Here is a 24,024-nt window from a genome sequence, read left to right as displayed (position 1 = left end):
CCTACTGCCACAACTTACCCTCAAATGACAGCATCAATTCTTGTCAGAGCGGTTAGCTCACTTGATTTATGCTCTCCAGCTAATTAGGTTATAGTCCAAGCTTATCACGTCCAGTTGTTTTTTTTTAAGTTGTGGATAAGGGACTCTATTCAGCAAATTTAGAGCAGATCGCCCTCTGATTACAATACAGCGTTGAATTCTTACACCAGATTTGTGACCTTTGCCACCAGAACCTTCTGCATATCTCCAGCCCCACCAAGAAGTATGATTGTCCATGCTCCAATTGCCTGCATCTCCAGCAATTAAATATTAATCTGCACAGTGCTCACAGCCTCGTAGAAAAATCATAGGGACGTTAAAAAAATGGTATGTTTCTTTTCCTTGTAATGAACACATTTGTTCACCAGTTACAAAACATTGGAATTAGAGGAGAAAACAGGCAGTTTGAATGGGTATGACAGTCAGAGATGAGAGATCATTAAAGAAACCTTATGCCTAAACAAGAGTTGGCAATCCAATCAGGAGGACAGACATTAGCTGGGGGAATGCTAATGTGCAAATTTTTTAAAATATTCATTCACAGGATGCAGACTTCTCTGGCTTGCCCATCCTTAGATATCCTCGAGAAGGTGGTGGTGAGCTGCCTTCTTGAGCTGCTGCAGTCCTTGTGGTGTAGGTGCACCCACAGTGCTGTTAGGAAGGGAGTTCCAGGATTTTGGCCCAGCAACAGTGAAGGAACGGCAATGTATTTCCAAGTCAGGGTGGTGAGTGACTTGGAGGGGAGCTTTCAGGTGGTTGTGTTCCCATCTATCTGCTGCCCTTGTCCTTCTAGATGGCAGTGGTCGTGGGTTTGGAAGGTTGCTGTCGAAGGAGCCTTGGTGAATACCTGCAGTATGGCATATGTTTGAATATGCCATATCAGTACTGTACAAAACGGAAAACAAAATGCTGGAAATCTTGAAAAAAACCCAAAATGCTGGAAACGCTCAGCAGGTTATGGCAGCATCTGTGCAGAGAGAAGCAGAGTTAACGTTTCGAGTCTGTGACCTTTCGTCAGAACTGGAAAAAGTTAGAAATGTAATAGGTTTAGAGTAAGGGGTGGGTGGGACAAGGATAAAGGAAGGCCTGTGGAAGACTGGAGAAATTGAAAGACAGAAGAGTTAGTCTTCCAGGGCCAATGGAAATGGTGTTCGGGCAAGAGAAGGAACAAAGAAACAAAAGATCTGCCTAGAGCAGGTTTGCTGCTGATTGAAAACAAAAAATAAGAGAAAAACCAAAACAAGCAATGAAAAAGACACAAAATTGAGGCAGAGATTATGGTCTGAAATAGTTGAGTCCAAAAGACAGTAAAGTGCCCAATATTAAGAAAATAAAACCTCCTTAGGTCATCAGAAAATAAGGTTGGAGATTACAAGAAATGGCAATTCATTGAACGTATGCAATATTCCTTTGTATTCTTCAGAAATTAACAATTCGCTCTGGAAAACAAAATTGGGAATTCTGAGCAGTGATATTCATTAGTGTCCATAATCAAGAATTTGCCATTTAGGAAGTGCAGTATTTTAGTTGTGATTTAAAAAAAAATAATTAGATGCGTTTGGATGAAGTGGTTGCTTTGGGCCATTTGATTTCTTTCTTCTTGGATACTCACTCAACCACATCCCTGTAAGAGCTATAACATCCACCTGAATAGTCATTCAAGACCTTTTGGGTTAATGTCTCACCTGAAGGATTTTGCCTCCAGTCTGTGGTACTTCCTCAGCACTGCATTGGAGTATCAGACAAGATTACATATTTGATGGCAGGGTTCAAACCCATAGCTTTCTGACCCAGAGGGAAATGTGCTATCTACTGGGTCGAGCTGATACAGGAAGAATAAAATTATAACCATTTGACTACAGCATTTGAACGTTTATTGTAATAGGTTATGTTTAACTTGCATTGAAATGGATCAGTCCTGATTTGCAGAGGCCATTTCTGTGCCATAATATCTGAAATCACAGCTCACTCAATTATCTGACAGTCAATTTTAGGACTTGGGAGGAGTCCATGGCCCTAGCCTGTGTAAGCTTCGTTCTATTGGCTAAAATCTTTACATATGCTACCATGACATAAAATTGTGAGTTAAGGCAAAGATTCCACTTAAAGGGGTAGTGAGCCTGTGTAAATCGGGCAGAAGAGTTTCAAGTGGGGCTGTTTTAATACTGTTTTTCAACTGGTATGTTTTTCAACTCCAAGAATTTTCTAGCTTTTGCATTGAACATTTTGCAAAGTCTCTTTCCGAAACTTGGGTGTGGCCTCCTGGGATAACATTCATCCAGCTCCATTGCACTTACACGGCTAAATTCCTCCAGCAATACGAGCAAGGATATCTTACTGCAGCTGTACAGGGCCTTGGTGAGACCACACCTGGAGTATTGTGTGCAGTTTTGGTCTCCTTACCCAAGAAAGGATATACTTGCCATAAAGCGAGTGCAGCAAAGGCTCGCCAGACTGATTCCTGGGATGACAGGATTGTTGTATGAGGAGAGATTGGGCCGACTAGGCCTGTATTCATTGGAGTTTAGAAGAATGAGATGGGATCTCATTGAAATGTATAAAATTCTGACAGGGCTAGACAGACTGGATGCAGGGATGATGTTTCCTCTGGCTGGGGGGTCTAGAACAAGGGGTCACAGTCTCAGGATATGGGTTTTAGGATTGAGATGAGCAGAAACTTCTTCACTGAGAGGGTGGTGAACCTGTGGAATTCTCTACCACAAAGGGCTGTGGAGGCCAAGTCACTGAATATAGTTAAGAAGGAAATGGATAGATTTCTGGACTCTAAAGGTTTCAAGGGGTATTGGGTGAGCACAGGAGCATGGCGTGGAGATAGAGGATCAGCCATGATCATATTGAATGGTGGAGCAGGATTGAAGGGCCGAATGATCTACACCTGCTTCTATTTTCTATGCCTGGGGGTGACGATAGCTGTGGTAACTGCTATACCGTTACATGCTTTGAATGAAGTGGACCATTTCTAAGTGCATTCCCGCCACTAACCCAACAGCTGTATTCAGAGATGGCACTACTCTGTGGTTGTCAGCCTTCCAGAATTACCCTAGATTCCCCCAAGATTAATTTCCTGGACAGTGCATGAGAAACCCTGGATAAAAATTATAGAATATTTTAAAAGAAAAGTGGAATTTTTCATCAAAGATTTTTAGTTGAATTCTAAAAATATTGGACATTGGGAGAAAGGCTGTTTGACTGGGTGGGAAGTTGGGGATGGAAGGCCCTGCGATGAAAACTCAAGGAAAAAAGCCAACTAGAGTTGGCAACCCTAAGCAAGTGCTATCTGACATGCCTGAGGTGCCTAGGCTTTGTCACCTGTATTTAACCATAAGGTACACACTGCTGCCACTGTGCATCGATGGTGGAAGGAGTGAATATTGAAGGTAGTGGATGGGATGCCAATCAAACGGGCTGCATTGTCCTGGATGTTGTTGAGTTTCTTGAGGATTGTTGGAGCTTCTTGTGTGATGAAATATTGATTAGCTAGGTGAAATATAAATATGATTAGGTGGAATATAGATAATAGGTAGAATTAATATGTGTATATATATACATATAAGTTAGGACATTCTACTTTAGACTCTTGACTCTTTGTTAAGAAGCAGAAAATGGTTAAAGTCTTATCCAGATACCTTTGCACATACAGGCAGAAAAGGGCTAGAGCTTTTTACCCAGAGATCTTTGCACATACAGGGACAACTGAACTTAAGTAAAGACAGATGGACATTACTTAATGTTTTTCGAATTCACTGGAACTTTAAAAGCCCTTTTTGGGCAAAGGTACCACATACGGACTATCTCAAGAAGACGCAGAACATGTAAATTCTGTCGATTTCACAATTCTAAATGACTTATTCTTTAGCAAAAGGAATGTTAAAAGGGTAGTAACATCCCTTCTTCGTGATAATTTGGTCTGCAACCTGGCATCATTGATCTTTTAAGAATGAATCCTTAAGACCTGGTCCAGGGTATCACTAAAGCCAGTGGACTCTTATCAATCAGAATTGAACTTTATCAGACACCCTTACAAAGGACAGATGCTATGGAAGTGTAGTCTTTGAATGAAAATGACCATTATGTGTCAAAGTTTAGAAATCATTTTCTGAAAATACAGAAACAAGTGAAACTTGTTGCAATAGTTGTTATCAGAACAGATTACAAACATCCATTGACCACATAAATGCTCACAATGTTCATATATAAGGCAATCCTCAACAGTTAAGTAATGATCAATTATAGTGAATGATGGAACCTTAAAAGAATGATCAAAGAGGGAGGAGATTAAATAAAGAAGCAACACCCACAATTGCTAAGGATGATGTAATTCAATTCATTATGGTAGCTCATGTGTCATCAATAGACCCTAGGTCTAGTGAGGCACCTATGAACGACATCTCTCTGGGGTTCATCCTCTGCAGGCAAAGGAGGACCTTCTCCCCCTTGGTCTTCTGCTCCTCCCTTTGTCGAGGCAGGCGCCTCCGTCACAAACTTCTCCATCTTCTCTCCTGCCTATAAGCAATGAGGCAGACAGTGAGATCACAAGGCTCCATTTTCCTGATGGCCTCCTCACTGCAATATGAAAGAGAGAGACACGAGAGTCAGCAATTGTCTCAATTGTTCTGCAGCACCACTGCACTCATTCGATTTTGAAGTCTGCGTGCAAGGGGTTAAAAGTTGAGGAGCAATCATTATTACTGTTAGGAATTAGTGCTGCTTGAGTGGGCAGAGTTGCTTGACTAATTTGACTCCAAGCATATCAATTGAACTCAAGTTAGACGGTCTCAGCTGTAGAAGAGTGCTCATCTTTGACACGTTTTTCAATTTGCCTGGCCGTTTTCTTCTCTCCCCCCCCATCATGTGTTAGTGTGTAATCTTCAGTCTGTGCTGCCATGACTCCCCCCCCACCTCCTCCTTGCACTGTTGCCCTAGCCCTGGCACCACAAGCCAGCCATGAAGAAGTCACTGTGAATACTTGCCTATGACCCCCCCTGAATCAGCAGAGCTGCATCTTTGCATTGGCAGCCTCGCTAATGCTAATTTGTGTGCATTCAGTTCCAAGTTCCCCTTGAAGTTCAGGTCGCTAGGTGCACACTTTTAAAAGGCAGTTGTAAATCACGACATTCTAAAATCACAACGACATGGGATTTAAATTTGACATGGGGGGGTGTTTCCAGTGTGTGTCCACAATATTGATATGCAAATATATTCAAATTTAGTTCCCGACATCCAATGGTGGGAAATGTGGCCCGCCATTGATGGTGGAGGGGACAATCGTTTCGCGGAATTATGTCGCTGGGAAATGTGCCGAGGGCCTTCTCGCGAAATTCTCTGATCTCACCACTGTACACATCTGTCCCGATTGGGCGCGGAAAACCAGTGATGACGACTACTTCAGTTCTCTGCTTGAAGGCAGGTCCTTGGCAATTATTTGGTAATGAATTGAGATCGGGTTCCGAACAAATAAGCATCAATATTAACGTGTACCCCTCCCCACCCCACCTCCCCCACGAAGGTTGGGTTGGGGGTTAATCCTTTCCCCCCCCGACCTGGCTGCAGCCCACTCGTGCCTGGATGACTTAACATCCGCTGATCCTACCTCTATACTAGCATCCAAGGTATTGCCAGTATCTGCGCTGGTGGCTGCAAGGGTCAGGTCCCGTCATCAGGCTTCTTCATGTGTTGCTCTCTCTCTTCCTCCTTGGTCTTCTGCAACTGGGCAGGTGGCAGTTCCTGAAAGCGGGGGAAGGTTAGTGAGAGGGAAGGGAGTGGAGTGTAAAACAGCAGGTTTATGGTCACACCACCAGCAGCTTGTTCATCATGCCAGATAGTAGGGTGAGGGTGAGGTGAGAATTGAGAATGGGTAAAAGGCAGGGATATCCATCATCCTGAATAATCCTCCAATGCCAGATACCATGGTCTTCATTGCAGCTGGCCCCATTTTTCTGCAAACCATTTCCTCCATAGGGTAAAGAGAAGGCCTCCTTATCCCTGGTCCTCTGTTCTCTTCTTTTGTGTACCACCTTGTCCTGCAAGAGAGAGGACAGAATCTTAGTGATAGTGTTGCATGGCATTTGGGTTAGGTGCCTACCATGGCTTAATAACTAGGGGTATGTGGAGGCAGCAAGAGGTGATTGTGAGGTTAGCAGCAGTGATAAGTGTGTGAGCGTAAGGTGGAATAGTTGGATATTAGGCATGAGTCCTGGGTGCTCCAAAGTGTTGCTGGGTGAGTAATGGGGGTGTGGTGCATTGAGTATTGCAAGAGGCTGTGTTGTGGTTGGTAAGTGATGTTGTGTGAAGATGCATTCATTGGTGTTGATCACCTGAATGAGGTATTAGACCTTTTGTGGTACTGCTGTCATGTCTTCGGGTCCAGACTCTGGGGGTTGACCTTCCTGGCCACCAACTCTCGTGGGATCTCTTGTTCTTCCCACCTGCCCCACTAATGTCTCCAGTGTCACATTTATCAGTCTGGATCATTCTGGATGACCTGGTATTCATTTCTTAAGAATGTCAACTGTAGCAATCTGTTTTACCACCTTACTTTATAGAGGCAGCCTGTCTTTACCATGCAATTGTAAATCAATGCTGCCAGCGCCACCTGTTGTGTGCAGACCGTATGTACCAGCTCTGGAGACACAGATTAAAGCCCTCAAATCATGCAAATGAGGCGGGAAGACCAATGTGTTGTACCCACCTTGATCTGAATGGGCATGGAAACATCATGAACCATGGCCTCCATGCCCAAAAATCAGGGCGACTGAAATTTGCATCTTGTTTTTTAGACCTGAGGACATTTTAACAAGTTGTCTATCCTGCTGATAGACAAGACGGGTGGGTTATTATTCAGATGGATGGTATTGATTCAACATTCAAAACTGTGGGAGGTTGCCTGGCATGGACAATTAACAAAATGAAAATGAAGGCACTGTGGATGTGTAGACTCATTTATTGGATACTTGCACTCTCATTCAGTATCTTTCTTTAATATCATTTTTCAGTCCATTTTATCACCGTATCTATATGGTAGATTAATTTTTACAAAGACAGCCTTAGAATATGTAGGAATTTGATTTATAAATAAGATAATGTGTGTAGGATTAACTTTACTCGATGCTGTTATTATACACCTTATTAATTTTTCATAATTAATTGTTTCCTATGTATTGGTGACCAATTTCAGCAAGAAGTTGTTACGATCTCCTGCCAATAGGGGATGCCATTGTGTAGGAAGTCAAATAACCTTTCTCTGACCAGTTTCCAATGTGAAAACAATGCACCAGTTTTCGCACTAAAACAGGGTACTCTTATATAATGCATTAAGCACCATTAGCTCTTAAATAATATAACCTAAATTAAGAGGCCCAGCTTCATTTATGCACAATTGTGAAGACCTATTGCCCCAGAAATAGCATTGGCCACAATATTATTTGTGCAATAAAACACTGTAGTGAGTCCCTTTTATCACCAGAACAAGGTTAGCCCAAGTACGTGACATTGTTAAGCTTATTTAATGCTACTTCTCACAGTAGCAAAATAATTACTCCATTTTGAAGTGGAAAATGATAACTGAACCCTGCTCTGCTGTGTATGGGTCAGGGGGTGATGGGGTTTTGCTCCCCACTGTCCAAAATGGTCACTATTTAGTAATTTGCAATTAAGAATGTGGCACATTCAATTTCCATGATTAACACAGTAGGGAATATTCGACTCTCAGCTTCCTGTGTAATGCTCCTTACAGTACAAAAGTGTAATTTATACCCATCCCCCCCAACTTTTTGGAGTACAATATATTGACTACTGGACATTGTGCAACTGTATTGCATCAAGTGTTGCCTGGCATGTTCTTTATTCTTAACCTGCAGGCAACTGCTATTTTAGTGACGAGCGAAGCAACCTTTCATGGAAATGCAAGCAGGAGTTCAGACAAACAGCTCGGAAGAGCTGTGCAACTTAAAAAAGATTATTAAAAATAAATTGCCATTCCTCTTACAGTGAAGACTTGGCTTGATTTTACCGCCTTAGGGGTGAAGAAACAAGAGTGAGTTCTACCACCCAAATAACACAAAGACTTTGTCTTCCTATTCATATTCAACTCAAAACATTGGGTGGAACTTTCCAGAAATGAGACTAAGTGTGGTGACAGGCGGTTTTGACAGTGCTCAACCCGCTGTCCGCAATGGCGGGAACACGTACCTAATTCCGCGCTCGGAGCCTCATTTATTATGCAAAGGTGGGTTTTGATCCGAACCACTTGGCAGGTCGGGAGTGGATTCATGTGGATGCTGTCAGCTAGAGGGTTTGAAGGTCTGGGTGCCATATTTAAAGGCCAGTCCAACACACTATCTCACTCTCTCCTGCCCACCAGAGATGTCTGGCAGCCAGAAGAGGAAGGCCGAGAGCCTGAAGGAGGAGGCAGCACCCCGCTTCACCCATCAGACTCTCCGGGCCTTGATCAAAGGGTTGCAGGCACAAAAACACGCACGCTATCCCAAGAATGGCTGTAGGAAGCACTACAGAGCAGGTCAGAGCGGCTGGCAACTGCGCCCAAAATGCCACCCAGTTTAGGGAGAGGATAAATGACCTCATCCGCTCTGCCAGGGTAAGTCATCCTTCAGCTGCAGCAATCCATGAAGGCAGCTCACCACCACCTTCTCAAGGGCAACTAAGGATGGGCAATAAATGCTGGCTCAGCCAGCAAAGCCCACATCCCATGAATGAATAAAAAGAAACTCCCTCCAATATCAAACTCTCATCATGTCATCATGTACTCAAATGGCCACTCTCTTCATGGATCTCACACAACCATTAGCAGGGGACACTTATCAACACTTGTTCTCTCACCGGGATGTTCACATCACGACCATCCCATCTATCATGTTGCTCACACTCCGTCCTCTGGCCCTTCTGGGGAGATCTCACCACACACAGGGGATATGCAGCTCACCCAACGTCTGCTCCATCGCTTCTCATCACATACCTTTCTCTCTCCTTCATACAGGCCAAGCTGGCGCACAACAGATGCAAGAGATCGCAGATGTTGGGAGGGACGGCCGACATCATTGCCCCCAGTGAATTTGAGGAGGCTGTTGCTGAGTGGCTGTCGAGGACAGGAATCACTCCTGTGGGGAAGGAGAGATCTGCCTCTCCCACCAACTTAGTATGGATCACAGCTCCATCACCTCATCAAATCCTGGACATTCACAGTGAGCCACATGCAGTCTTATCTAGCTTATGCTCATTAACTGTAACTCTCTTTTCTGTTTTAGAGGTACCAGCAGATTGAAGCCCCCAAGCCAGTCCAGCACCAGTGTGAGCCCCCAGACTTCATCTGTGGAGGAAGCTCTCGAAGAATTGTCATGGCGCTCACACACACCCTCAGCAGCTCAGAGACACACACGTTGGTGGGGCACAGCTGTAGATTAGGCTCGGGCTCACTTTCTGGAGAACACCTCACTGTCACGTCCCCGCAGCAGTTGGAGGCAGGGACAGCCCAGGTCTCTAGCACTCGGAGGGCTGCTGGAGGCCAGCCACCCACTCAGTCCGAGTCCAATGATGAACCTCTGGAACTGGCCGCCAAATCAATGCTGGAGATGCAATGACAAGTGGCAGAACATCAGGCAGAGATTTGACAGTCACTCAGCAGACTAGAGTGAACGATGGAGGAGTGTCTCTGCGTTCTGTCTGATATCTTGGCTCTGACATGTGAATGTCTCGAGGTCACCACGTGGAGGCTGGCAACCACAATAGAGGCCTTGGTCTAGCAGGTCTTGCCTGATTTGCATTCAACCCTGCAATCTATGGCCACACACCCTAGTGGGCATCATCAAATTGTAGGCATCATGGGGACGAGGCACTTTGACCCTCCTCCAGGTGTACCTTCTCCTGTATGAGTCAGGGTGGGGCCCTCGGGCACCCACAGGGAGGATGAGCATCAGCCGGACACCCAGGGGGCTGCCTCTCAGGACACTCCAAGGGTGTGCAACCGCTCACAGCCCTCTGCCTGTGACCCCATCTACTCCAGCTTCTCAGGTAGGAGAGGGTACTTCTGACCCTGAGCAGGTGACCCCTATCAGGCCAGGGCCCTCCAGGCATCAGGCCACCAGAGGACGTCTGCCAAGGTCATCACAGGCATCAGGACATAGCAGAGTTAGGAAAGTTAAGAAAAATGGATGCTACTTTTGGATCACGGCTGTGCGAGACATGTTAGGAATTGCACTTTTGTGAATACATTTGATGGTTTTGTCAATGTTTCTGTCAATTGAAGGTGCTGTGATTTTGTACTTTAGAATCCTCTTATTTCAAGGTTTAGCCTTGCTCCCACTCAGGGTAGCAGTGTCCCACTGTGAAATTCATATTCCTGTGATGTCAATCTCAGTTGAACTAGCCTCCGCACCATTCTGTGATGTCAGGCAGATATGTTTAAATAAATAAGATAAAAACAAAAAACTGCGGATGCTGGAAATCCAAAACAAAAACAGAATTACCTGGAAAAACTCAGCAGGTCTGGCAGCATCGGCGGAGAAGAAAAGAGTTGACGTTTCGAGTCCTCATGACCCTTCAACAGAACTGAGTGAATCTAAGGAGAGGGGTGAAATATAAGCTGGTTTAAGGTGGTGGTGGGGGCAAGAAGTCGGGGGGGGCGGTGGTGTGGTTGTAGGGACAAGCAAGCAGTGATAGGAGCAGATAATCAAAAGATGTCACAGACAAAAGAACAAAAGAACACAGAGGCGTTGAAGGTAGTGATATTATCTAAACGAATGTATCATCTATTCTTAATTAGCACATTCGTTTAGAAAATATCACTACCTTCAACGCCTCTGTGGTCTTTTATTCTTTTGTCTGTGACATCTTTTGATTATCTGCTCCTATCACTGCTTGCTTGTCCCTAAAACCACACCACCACCCCCACTTCTCCACCACCACCCCCCCCCACCTTAAACCAGCTTATATTTCACCCCTTTCCTAAGATTCATTCAGTTCTGTTGAAGGGTCATGAGGACTCCGCCGATGCTGCCAGACCTGCTGAGTTTTTCCAGATGTGTTTAAATCTTCGTTGTAAATATGTAATGTAAGCATTTCTAACCCTCCTTCCTCAAAGAACACCATTGAATGAGGGCAGCTGATCAGCATTGATTATCTAGCAGCATTTGTGTCTCCTCAGTGGTAGCGACAGAAGAAAGACATACACAGGAGGAGGAGATCCCTAGGCATGTCCACATCTCAGTCGCTGTTGTGTTTGCATCATTAGATTGCGGCAAAGTCTTCAAGTCTTCTCTCACATCAATCTTGTCCCTAAGTGGACATTCAACTCACAGAGTCCTTCACAGGGCCCCACGGACCAAAACAAAGATCATTGATGATTTGTGAGGTCAGAACATGCAAGTGTGAATGTGGGACTCGATCTCGCTGCAAATGGGTGGCTATACCATAAGCTGAAAGAAAATGGCATTGAGGGCTAGGAGAGATTTGGCCATATTCCCTCACTTAACCTTACTCTTCCTGGAACCTGTCAGCAATGAACATATCAGGGACACGTTTCTCAAATCTTCCTTCCTCCATGGTGTCATTGTGCTCATACTGACCCTCAGCAAACTCCTGAGGTTCCTGGGTCTCCGGATCTTCATCCTCCGAAGAGCTCTCATCCTCCTCCAATTCATTCTCTGGCAGGGGTTCGCCTCTTTGCATAGCCAGATTGTGAAGGGCGCAACACACTGCGATAATGCGGGAGTGTATTGTAGTGAGCTACCTGAACAGTCCAAGCATCTGAAGCACATCTTCAGAAGCCCTATGGTCAGCTCTATAAGGGAGCGTGTGGACCTGTGAGCAGCTTTGTACCTCTCCTCGGAACGACTCTGAGGGCGATGCACTACTGTCATCAGTCAGCATTTCAGTGGGTATTCCTCATCCCCCAAGCAACCATCCCTACAGACGTAATGCCTCTCGAAAATCTCAGGCACCTGAGAGTGACTCAGGATGTAGGAGTCATGGCAACTCCCAGGGTAGCATGCACAAACGTGCAGTACGTATCTCCGGTGATCACACACCAGCTGTACATTGAGGGAACGAAAGCCCTTGTGGTTTATAAACATTAGGGGCTGCTGCCATGGAGCCCATATAGCCACATGAGTGCACCCTGCACTCTTGGGAAGCCTGAGATGGCGGAGAAGCTGGTGAATCTTGCAGCCTGGCCATCTTCATCCGGAGTAAACCTGACACAATGATGGGCCTTCCTGTGAAGGGCATCTGTGATCTCCTTTATGCACCAATGTGTTGCAGACTGAGATATGCTGCATAGGTCCCCTGTTGATCCTTGGAAAGAACCAGAAGCCAAGAATTTGAATGCAATGGTCACCTTCAAAGCCACTCTCCAACTCCACATGGTGTCAGGTCTTCCCCAAGAATGTGGCAAATGTGATGTACCAAAGCTCAGGATAAGTGCAGGCATGCACGGCATTGCCTCTCACTCATTTGTAGATAGGACACTTTTCTATGATAAACCCTAGGTCTGGCGAGTCACCCCCATTGCCTGGTTTTCTCCTCCTGACCTCCCTGTTCATGCTGTGGCTCTGCTTGATCACGTCCCTGAAGCTGCAAGTGGAATAGCCTTTCCTTCCTTTGCCTCCTCCATTGCATTAGGACCCTGACAAAGGCAGTATTGAGCCTTGGATCCATATCTGCTTTTGCCTTCTCTCTGAAAGGAAACATTGAAGACATTAATGATTCAAGGGGCAAGAAAGCGAAGCTCAGATGATGACTCATTTGGAAACTGTAAGCATTCATAATTTTTCCTGCCCTACTTGCATGGTGGCTGATGCCACCTTGTCCCTGAGACATTAGCACACACATCGAGGTGACCAAGATGGCATCTCAGATATGTGACATCATGAGCTCTGTGTGGGATACTAAAGTTTGTGAGATGATTGACCCATCCTAGCTCTGTGCTCCATTCTCTGATGTGGCATATTAATGACCAATCAGTTGCTCATGGTCAATGAGTGGATGCCCTTTGACCCATTAGGAGTGTCAATTCTGATGAACATGTGACAGGCCTTCATTAATGGATTGCCATATATGATATAGCTGTGCGTCCTTCAATATTGCTTGCATTCCCAAATTCTCTATTCCTATGTGTTACTCTTGAGATGCAGTGACTGTGATGTACAGTCACTGAGTTCTGAGTAGCCCGTTAACAGTGCCATTGGTTTTCAGTGGCTTTAATCACAAGGAGATCTTCCTTTTTTTTTCTAAGCTGACTCCTGCTCACACCTGTGGCAACAGGAGTTCAGAGGTTGACTCCAGGAAGGCCCCCCTCATGGTTGCTCTTCCCCCCTCACAGCATTTCCACAGCTTTCCCTCCCCGTTGGCCCCCTCATGTTCCTTAATCTCGCCCTCACCTCACAGCCCACCCCTGGTTGAAATGTTAGTTTCTGAATGTAGAGGCCTGCATCAGTACCACAGCACGGTGGTGTTGCTCAGGAAAACGTAGACAAACAGCAGGAGCAGACCAACCCTGTAGCCCCAGCAGAGTGGCATTCATCTCAACAAGACCGGCGCGGCGCTATGGCCGGTAGGCTATGTATGTTCCACTCACCTCAAAGTTACCAGCGAACTGGGGTCTGACTTGTGCACCCCACCCATTTTCAAATGGGTTTGAGGCCAATGTAATTCCCTGCTGGCGTGCCGCGAGATTGGAAGGCGTGGCGAGATTCCGGCAAGCAGCTGTTTTAATGAGTATTCGTGTCATGCTAATGAATGCAAATGGTGTTCGTGCCACTAGTCGATGGGATAACTGACCCGCCATAAACACACCATCAGGAGATTGCAACCTATTTTTATGACAGTGGATCTGCGACATTTTGCCTGCTGCTGGATTGTCCACTCCCGCCAGCCCTGATACCCGCCACGGGTGGGATGGGAAAATTCCTCCCTTTGTTTCTCCACAGACGCTGCCAAACCAGCTGAGTTTTTCCATCATTTTCTGTGTTTATTTCAGATTTCCAGCATTCACAGTATTTTGCTTCTAAATTAAAATAAGGTTTCATATGATTCAGGTTCATCGTAAAACCATAGAATCTCGCAGCACAGAAGGAAGCTATTTGGCCCATCGTGTCTGTGCTGGCTCTTTGAAACAGCTATCCAATTAGAATCCTGGAATGATACAGCACAGAGGGAGGCCATTCAGTCCATCATGCCTGTGCTGGCTCCTTGGTAGAGCTGTCCAGTTAATTCCGCTCCCCTGTTCTTTCCCATAGCCTTGTAGATATTTTCCCCTTAAAGTTTTATCCAATTTTCTTTTGAAAGTTACTGTTGAACCTGCTTGCACCAAGCTTTCAGGCAGCCGGGCAGTCGAGGTCTCTGTGTAAGTTTTTCCTCACGTTACCTCTGGTTCTTTTGCCAATCATCTTAAATCTGTGTCCCTTGATACTGATCCTTCTGCCAAGGGAAGCAGTTTCTCTATATCTGCTCAATCAAATCCATTCATGACTTTGAACACTATCAAATCTCCTTTGAACATGCTCTGCTCTAAGGAGAACAACCCCAGTTTCTTTAATCTCTCTACATAACTGAAACCTGTCATCCCTTGTACCATTCTATAATCTTTCCTGCACTTTCCCTAAGGTCCTGATGTCCTTCCTAAAGTTGGGAACAAAATACTCCAGTTAAGTATTTTCTAAAGCTGTAAGCATATCTTCACTGTTTTGCACCCTATTTTTAACAACCTTCTCAACTTGTCCTGCCATCTTCAAAGACATCAGTGCATATCCCCCAGAGTTTACTGTTCCTTCATCCCCTTTAAAATTGTACCAATCAGTTTATATTGCCTCTCCTCATTCTTCCTACCAAAATGTGCCACTTTACATCTTTTTGCATTAAATTTCATCTGCCATGTGTCTATCCATTTTACCAGTTAGTCTATGATCTCCTGTAGTCTGTCACTACAGCAATAACTTGAACTTATGTAGCACCTTTAACATGGTAAAGCATCTCAAAGTGTTTTCACAGGAACATTAACAAGTAGAATTTGACACAGAACCACATATAGAGAAATGAGGACAGTTGATCAAGAGCTTGTTCAAAGAGATAGGTTTTAAGGAGTATGTTATAGGAGGAGGGAGAGAGGTCAAATCATGGAGATATTTGAGGGAGGGAATTCCAGACCCTGGGGCCTCAGCAATTGAAGACACGGCCACCCAACATTGGGGCAATTAAAATTGGGGATGCTCGAGATGCCAGGGCTGGAGGAGTGCAGATATCTCAGAGAGGTGCGGGGGTTGAGAAGATTACAGAGATAGGCAAGTGTGAGGGAGGTATTTGAAACCATGTTGAGGATTCTACATTGAAGTGCTATTCGATTGGGAGCCCAGACATGACAGTGAGAATGATGGGCAAGCAAGACTTGGTGCGAGTTAGACTATAAGGAGATCATAGACTAACTGGTAAAATGGATAGACACATGGCAGATGAAATTTAATCAAAAACAGGAGCAGGAATTAGCTGAACAGCCCATCAAGACATTCTTGAAAATACTCAACAGCTGAGCATCCACAGCTTTCTGGAGCAAATAATTCTAAAGGATCACAGTCTTCTGAGTGAAAAGGGCTGTCCTTATCTCATTCCTAAATGGCTGATCCCTTATCCAGAGACTATAATCACTAGATGTAGACTCTCCAGCTAGTGAACCTCTCAGTATCAACCCAGTAAAGCCCTCTAGGAACTTCATACGTTTTCATGAGATCACTTCTCATTCTTCTAAATTCCAGAGAATATAGACCCATTCTACTCAATATTTCCCAATAGGACAGTTGTCTTACCCCAGGGATCAATCCAGGATTTGGGCAGCAAAGTTTTGAATGAACTTAAATTTATGGAAGATTGGAGGCAGTCAGGAGAGCTTTGAAATATTCAAGTCTAGAGGTAAAAAAAAGACATGGATGAGATTTCAGCACAAATAATCTAAGGCAGGGGAAGAGTTGGGTGATCTTATGAAGATATCCTTTTTATTGTTAACATTTCTGAGTTTCATTAATATATACCAAAAAGAAGAGGTTTTGTGGTGCAATGGGTTAGTGCTCTGGATCTGAGCCAGAAGCTCAGTGTTGAAGGAGATCCCACTCCAGGACTTGATAGCCAAGGAAGATGCATTCAGAACACAGCCAAACAGGGACCCGGGTCAAAGAAAGCCAGGACTGGGTGTTAAATATGCCATGTACATGGTGTTTAGGATAGACTGGAAAGGAAGAAAAGTGTGGGGGTGAGTGGCAATATTGATTAAAGGTGGCGTTACCGAACTGGAGAGAGAGGATATTGCAGAGTGATCAAAGACGGAATCTGGCTGGAGGTAAAGAATGAAAAAGGTGCAATAACATTGATTGATGTAGTATGCAGTATATAGACCATCAACTAGTGAAAGGGATGTGGAGAAACAACTTTGCAAAGAAATTACAGAGAGGTGCACGAATTATAGAGTAATCATGATGCAGGACTTCAATTATTTAAATAGAAATTGGATAGAAATAGTACTAAAGGACAAGAGGGGCAAGAGTTCCTGGAATGTGTTCAAGATAATTTTCTGCAGCAGTATGTTTCTGGTCCAAAAAGAGGACATTCATTTTTGGACCTGGTTCTAGGGAATGAGTTGGCCCAAGTGGATCAAATATCAGCGGGAAAACCTCTAGGGGACAGTGATCATTGTATCATAAGGTTTAGGTTGGTCATGGAAATGGACAGAGAACAATCCAGGGCAGGGATAATTAATTGGGGGAAAGCTAACTTTGATGGGATCAGAATGCATCTGAGTCAAGTGAGTTGGAATCAAATGTTGGCAGAAAGGATGGTGGCTGAACAATGGGCCACCTTCAAAGAAAAGGTATTGCAGGCAACGCCAAGGTATATTCCCTTGAATGGGGAAAGGTAGGACATATAAATCCAGAGCACCCTGGATGACGAGAGGGATAGAGGTGAAGATGAAAAGGAAGAAGTCTGAGTACAACAGATGTCAGGTAGAAAATACAATGGAGATTCAGGCTGAATATAGAAGGACCAGAGGTGAAATGAAGAAACTAATTAATAAGAAAAGCAAGAAGAGAACATGAAAAGAGTCTGGCAGCGAACATAAAAGGTATTCTAAAAGCATGTAAATAATAAAAGGTTGGTAAAAGGAAGAATAGGCCGATTAGGGACAAAAAGGGGACTTGCATGTGGAAGCTGGAGAAATAGCAGAGGTATTGCATCTGTCTTTGCAAAGGAAGAAGATGCTACCCAGGCTGAGGTGAGAGAGGAGGTAACTGGTACACTAGAAGAATTTACAATTGAGAAGGAGGAGGTGTTAGAAAGGCTATCTATACTTAAAATAGATAAGGTACCAGAACCAGATGAGATGCATCCAAGGGTACTGAGGAAAGTGAGAGTGGAAATTGCAGAGGCACTAGTGATAATCTTCCAGTCTTCCTTAGACATAGAGGTGGTGCCAGAGGACTGGAGAATTCTGAATGTCGCATCCTTGTTCAAAAAGGGGTGTAAGGATAAAGCTGGCAACTACAGAGCAGTCAGTTTGACCTCAGTGGCAGGGAAACTTCTGGAAACTATAGTTTGGGATAAGCGCAGGATAATTAAGGAAAGCCAGCATGGATTCATTAAGGGAAATCCATGTTTAACTAACTTGGAGTTTTTTGAGAAGGTAACAGTAAAGGTTGATAAGGCCAGCACCTTTAATGTGGTGTGTATCGATTTTCAAAAGGCATTTGATACAATGCCACACAACAGACTTGTGAGCAAAATTCTAGCTCATGGAATAAAAGGGAAAGTAGGCACTTGGATAAGAAATTGGCTTAGTGACAGGAAACAGATAGTAGTGATGAATGGATGTTTTTCATACTGGAGAAAGGTTTGTAGTGGAGTTCCTCAGGGGTCAGTGTTGGGACCCTTTCTCTTCCTGATATATATTGACCTAGACTGTTGTGTGCAGGGCATGATTTCAACATTTGTGGATGATACAAACATTGGAAGTGTTATCAACTGTGATGGGGATAGTCTTGAACTTCCAAAGGACATAGACATGTTGGTGGATTGAGCAGACAAGTGGCAGGTGAAGCTCAATGCGGAGAAGTGTGAGTTAACCCATTTTGGCAGGAAGAATATGGTGAGACAGTATCAGATAAAGGGAGAGACTTTAAAGGAGGTGCAGAAGCAGAGGGACCTCGCTGTTTCTGTACATAAAACATTGAAGATGGTAGGGCATGTTGAGATGGCAGTTAATAAAGCATATATTATCTTAGATAAAAACAAAAAAACTGCGGATGCTGGAAATCCAAAACAAAAACAGAATTACCTGGAAAAACTCAGCAGGTCTGGCAGCATCGGCGGAGAAGAAAAGAGTTGACGTTTCGAGTCCTCATGACCCTTCGACAGAACTTGAGTTCAAGTTCGAACTTGAACTCAAGTTCTGTCGAAGGGTCATGAGGACTCGAAACATCAACTCTTTTCTTCTCCACCGATGCTGCCAGACCTGCTGAGTTTTTCCAGGTAATTCTGTTTTTGTTTTATATACTATCTTAGGCTTTATTAGTAGAGGCATTGAGTACAAGAGTAAGGAGGTCATGTTGACCCTGTATAAGGCACTAGTTAGGCCTCATCTGGAATACTGCGTCTAGTTCTGGGTGCCATGCTTGAGGAAGGATGTGAAGGCATTGGAGAGGGTACAGAGGAGATTCACAAAAATGATTCCAGGGATAAAGAACTGTAATTATGAGGATAGACTGGAGAGGTTGGGACTGATTTCCTTGGAGAAAAGAAGGCTGAGAGGAGACTTGAGATGTATTTAGGATCCTGAGGCGTATTGACAGGGTAAATAGTGAGAAACTGTTGCCGCTCAAGAGAGAATCAAGAACTAGAGGGCATAGATTCAAAATAATTGGCAAAAGGAGTAAATGTGATGCAAGGAAAAATTTTTTCACCCACAGGTGGTTGGAGTCGGGGACAAACTTCTTGAAAGGTGGGGGCAGGTTCGATCGAGGTATTCATAAGGAAATTGGATTGCTATCTGAGAAGAAATGATGTGCAAGGCTTCTGGGATAGGACAGGGGAGTGGGACTAGTTGAATGTTCTTTCAGACAACCAGTGCAGACTTGATGGGCTGAGTGGTCTCCTTCTGCACTGTAAAGATTCTATGATTCTGAGTAGAGACGTGTAAATCCTTCCAACATATGCCAATGACAGTTGGCAAGAGAGGGAGAGATTCCTGGTCAGCCATGTAATGGAAAAAAAATTGGAGCCTCCAACATTACTATTCATAGCTCCGGACTACAATGTGCCACAGCAACTTGAACCCCTTGAAGGCAGGGTAGGGGAGGCTGTTGCGGGTAGCCCAGTTGGCTAGACAACTGGTGTTAATCAGTTTAATGGCACAGGGTTTGATCCCCATTCTGGCTGGGATGGGTTTGGAACCTGCTTCCTTTCCCTAGAGGTTGCGGTGCTATGGGTTGGATCTGCCTTTGAGCGGAGAACTAAAGAAAAAGAAGAATATCAAACAGAGCAGTGATCCTAATACTGTCCCCTGGGAAATACCACTGCATACTTCCCTCCTGTCTGATAAGCATCAGTTCGCCACTATTCTCTGCTTCCTATCCTTCACCCAACTTTGTGTCCACAACGCCACTGTCCCTCTAATCTCATTGACTTCCATTTTGCTAACAAAACTAGCTACCTTATAAAGCATCTTTTGAAAGTCCATATGCATAACATCAGCCACACTGCCCTGATTAACACTTTCCATTACTTCATCAAAGAACTTAGTCAAGTTCTTCAAGCACATTTGCCTTCAGCAAATTGATGCTGAGTCTCGTTTATTAGCCCATACTTTTCCAAATGCCAATTAATTTTGTTCCAGTCTATTGGGCAGAATTGTCCTAGATTTGCACAAAGTGCAGTAGTGGGCAGGAAGAAGGTTGTTTCACCCGCTGGCCGCAATGGTGGGTTCTCGTGCTGTGTTGTCCCATTCTTGCCTCGTTAATTATACAGCCACAGGAAACACGCCCTCTCACTGGCGGGCAGCCTCCGATTTGCCCGCCATGCCGTTACTTCACCGCTTCCTCATGCAGGGCACCACATTTAAACTGTAGCTGCATGCACATTTCTCAATGCTTGCAGCCCAGGACTGCTCCAGTGAAGACATGGCCCCAAAAGCCAAAAAGAGTGCAGCCCCCCGATTCTGTGATGCATCCCTGGGACACCTTCTGGATGACATGGAGACACACCGGGATATCCTCTACCCTTGCTCTGGCCGCAGGAGGCCCATCAGTCTATCACTCTGGCTTGGGAGTTGGTGGCAGAGGTGGTCAGTGCCAATGCTGCACACAAGAGGTCGGCCATCCTGTGCAGAAAACAGATGAATGATCTCATTCATGCCGCCATCTTATCACTCTAAACTCAAACACTTACAAGGCCATCACACATTCAGTGGCACCTCACTCACTGTCAGCTCAAGGGAGATCACCACTCAGTCTCTTGCACAAACCCTCACATCTCCATCTGGCCTTATCTTCTCTGGAGACTGCCTCCTTAGCCCTCATCATCTTGAGGCCACTTGCACAGATCAACATGTGCCCCCACACACACACTGTGGGATACCCCCCTTCCCCAGTAATGCCCTCACCCTGCAGCCCCTTCTCTTGCCTGAGGCCACCTCCCCTCCTTCCCCATACAAGCAGTAGCCCTGCAGATGTTGAAAAGCCACCCCCGCCTCACGGCTGGTCTGGTAGATAGAGACCTACCCGTGAGCCCCCCTAAAAGTGATGTGGTGCTGCCTGTGAAGCCTGGTGCTGATGACCATGAGTGCTGACCAAAGCAAGGTAGGCAAACCTTAAACCAGCTTATATTTCACCCCCCTCTTTAGATTCACTCAGTTCTGTTGAAGAGTCATGAGGACTCGAAACGTCATCCCTTTTCTTCTCCACCGATGCTGCCAGACCTGCTGAGTTTTTCCAGGTAATTCTGTTTTTGTTTTGGATTTCCAGCATCCGCAATTTTTTGTTTTTAACCTCGAGGTGAGCTTGCCAGGTACATGTTGCTTATGTACAGTTGTGAAACACTTGGGCATGCAATCACGCTGATGTGCCCGGATCCAGCGTGAGGGGAATGATTCTGGCGAGCAGGGCTCATGATAATATGCTATAGCATTTCCAATGTGCATCAGCTGAAAACGTGGCCCGCCATTGACGGGTGGAGCAGAAGATTACAAACTGGTTTCACAATGACATAAAACCGAATTTTGGCCATATTGTTCCTCCCTTGCCCACTAAGAAGCCCGACCCCTATCGGGCCTGAAAATTCTGTCCATTGTCTCTAAAAGTTTCCCCTCCATCTTCCAGCTCTTTCCGCAAAGTCCAGTAAATTTTTTTCCTTTTTGATTTTTTTATCCAATTCTCTTTTGAAACTTGCTATTGAATCTGCGTTTTGCACCCTTACAGGCCATTCCATTCCAGACCATAATGCTTTCTGATTAGTGAACAGTCTCAACCTGTCATTGTTTTGAATGTGAATGGTGGGAATCAACATAAACATGCAAGGGAATCAGAACAGTCGGACCTTCATATGAGCCAGTGCTTTCTTTCCAGTTGGTGATAATACCTGCTATCTCTTGTTTACATATTTATTGAAAACAAAAAGGGAAAAACAGCATTTCAAATATTCATGGGAAGCAGTGTAAATGGAGAAGCTCCACTTAGTCTGCCTACATTGATTTAATCGGTATGCCCAGATTATAGCGCTGGGTTTTGGAATAAACAAGAAATTATATTTGGGCATGAACTGGAAACCAGCAATTCATTACGCAGAAACATTAAAGTAAGACTGTATGATATTAGGATTAATCTCCCCCAACCAGAATATATTCTTTCAGATCTCTGTGCAAAGCTCTAGGTCTGGTGAAGTGCTATAAGCAGCATTGCAGACAATGGCTGTGGCTGATGCTCAACCCAGTGGATACCAAAATTACATCAGGGTCCTTTATGTAATGAAGCCGTGCCTGATTCAGATGGGCTCCTGCACAACCCAGCAGAAGGCCTCATGAAAAATAATGGAGGAAAAGGGTGGTAAATAAACCATTCTGATTTTAACCATACAGCTGCCCCATCTTCACTGGCCCAGAGAGATAAAATCTTCCCTGTAAAATATTAAGTATCTTGCCCAGGGGAAGTGCTAATAAATTAAATTTATCTCTAGGGATTGTTATCGAAAAAATCTTGAGATTGGAAATTTGATATGAACCAAAAATGATTTCTTAACCCACATTTTCTTATTTTTCTGCCTTCTCCTGCACTTTTCATATCAATGGATGAAACCTGTCTCCTAAAAGTACTTTTCATTAGAAGGGTCATATAGACTTGAAACGTCAACTGAATCCCTCTACACAGATGCTGTCAGAACTGCCGAGTTTTTCCAGGTATTTTTGTTTTTGTTCTAGATTTCCTGCATCCGCAGTATTTTGCTTTTATCCTAAAAGTACTTTCTCAGCTCCCACTTTATGGATAGTTTGTACAATTAATTAGATGTAGTCCTTAAATGCTGACAAGTTAATCTTTCTAATGCTTTTATTGAGCACAATCCAATTGCATTTGTGGATATCTTCCCAGGAACAGTTTGGGCATTGTCCACCGAAGAGTTTTCCAGAATCAAGATTTATCAAATGTTTTCTCAGTGTCGAGATTAGGCTTATTGTCTTGCCCTTTTGTGCAATCATGGTCCCAAGATAATTTCTTCAGTGGCAACTAAGAATACAGGGCTCAACTTTAATTTGTCTTTTCTGAACATCTTTTGGATTGAAAACAAAATGTAATAGAAGTCTGCAATTTCTTTTTTAAAATCTCATATTGCGTAGCCACAGATCCAACATCGTAAAGAGCACAAAAAAATTGTTGTCAGGCCTCTGCCAGTGCTACTCTGAACCAGGTGCTAGTTGTGTACAAGCAAAAGCTCGGAATAAGCTGGCAATGGTTTCTCCTTTTCCATGGGAAAGCACCTGGTCTCCCTGCTGCAGATCTCCAGGGAGATCTGCTCATATTAGGAACTTTGCATGTGGAAGAATTGAAAATGGTTACATAGAGTTTTACAGCACAGAAGCAGCAGATTTAGCCTATGCTGGTGTTGCAGTTCATGATGACTCTCATGAAGATACACCTCACGTGTCAAACCGATGAAGTCCCTTCTATAATGTGCACACCTTTGTGAAGTGATTCAACTTGAAGCATAAGTTACACTTTTTCCCTTAAGCTGGACATAGTGTGGTGAATCAATGAGTACTTTCCCAATTTGGGCATATGTCTGAGGATACCTGATTGTGATGGGGCATGTGTTCATGAGACTGCTGAGGTCTCTTTGTCCTTAATCCTTGCACTTGAGCTGGCTGGGCAAGCTAATTTTGCAACTCTGACTCTGAGGGTGCAATTCAGTGTAACATCTTTGAATTTAACATGGCAGATTCAATTTGGATTGCCAAGCTTGTGGCTTTTTCCAAGGTTAAACCACCATTCACCTTGAGGAGATGTTCTCTAATTCATGGAATTGAAGTCTTTTCAATCAATTGGTCACAAATTTGTTCATTGGCCAGTGTGCCAATTTCCATTTCCAGCTTCTTGTCTACAGTTTAGTTTCTCTTTCTCAGTTACCACACCTAGGTTTAACAATCACACTGTGAGAAGGCAACAGTCAATAGACAAATATAATCAAACACTGAATAATTGAACAATGGAATCCTGCATTACACTGGAGCATCAGCCTAGATGGTTGTGCTCACATTCTGGAGTGGGACTCAGAAGTTAGAGTACAATCAACTGAACCACGGCTGACACGAGAGCTGCTGACTTCACACAGAATCACAGTGCAGAAGAGGCCCTTTGGCCCATCAAGTCTGCAGCGACATGTGAGAAACACCTGACCTACCTACCTAATCCCATTTACCAGCACTTGGCCCATAGC

The sequence above is a fragment of the Carcharodon carcharias genome, chromosome 5, assembly GCF_017639515.1.
Source record: "Carcharodon carcharias isolate sCarCar2 chromosome 5, sCarCar2.pri, whole genome shotgun sequence".
Lineage (NCBI taxonomy): Eukaryota > Metazoa > Chordata > Chondrichthyes > Lamniformes > Lamnidae > Carcharodon > Carcharodon carcharias.
This window is presented reverse-complemented; position numbering follows the sequence as displayed.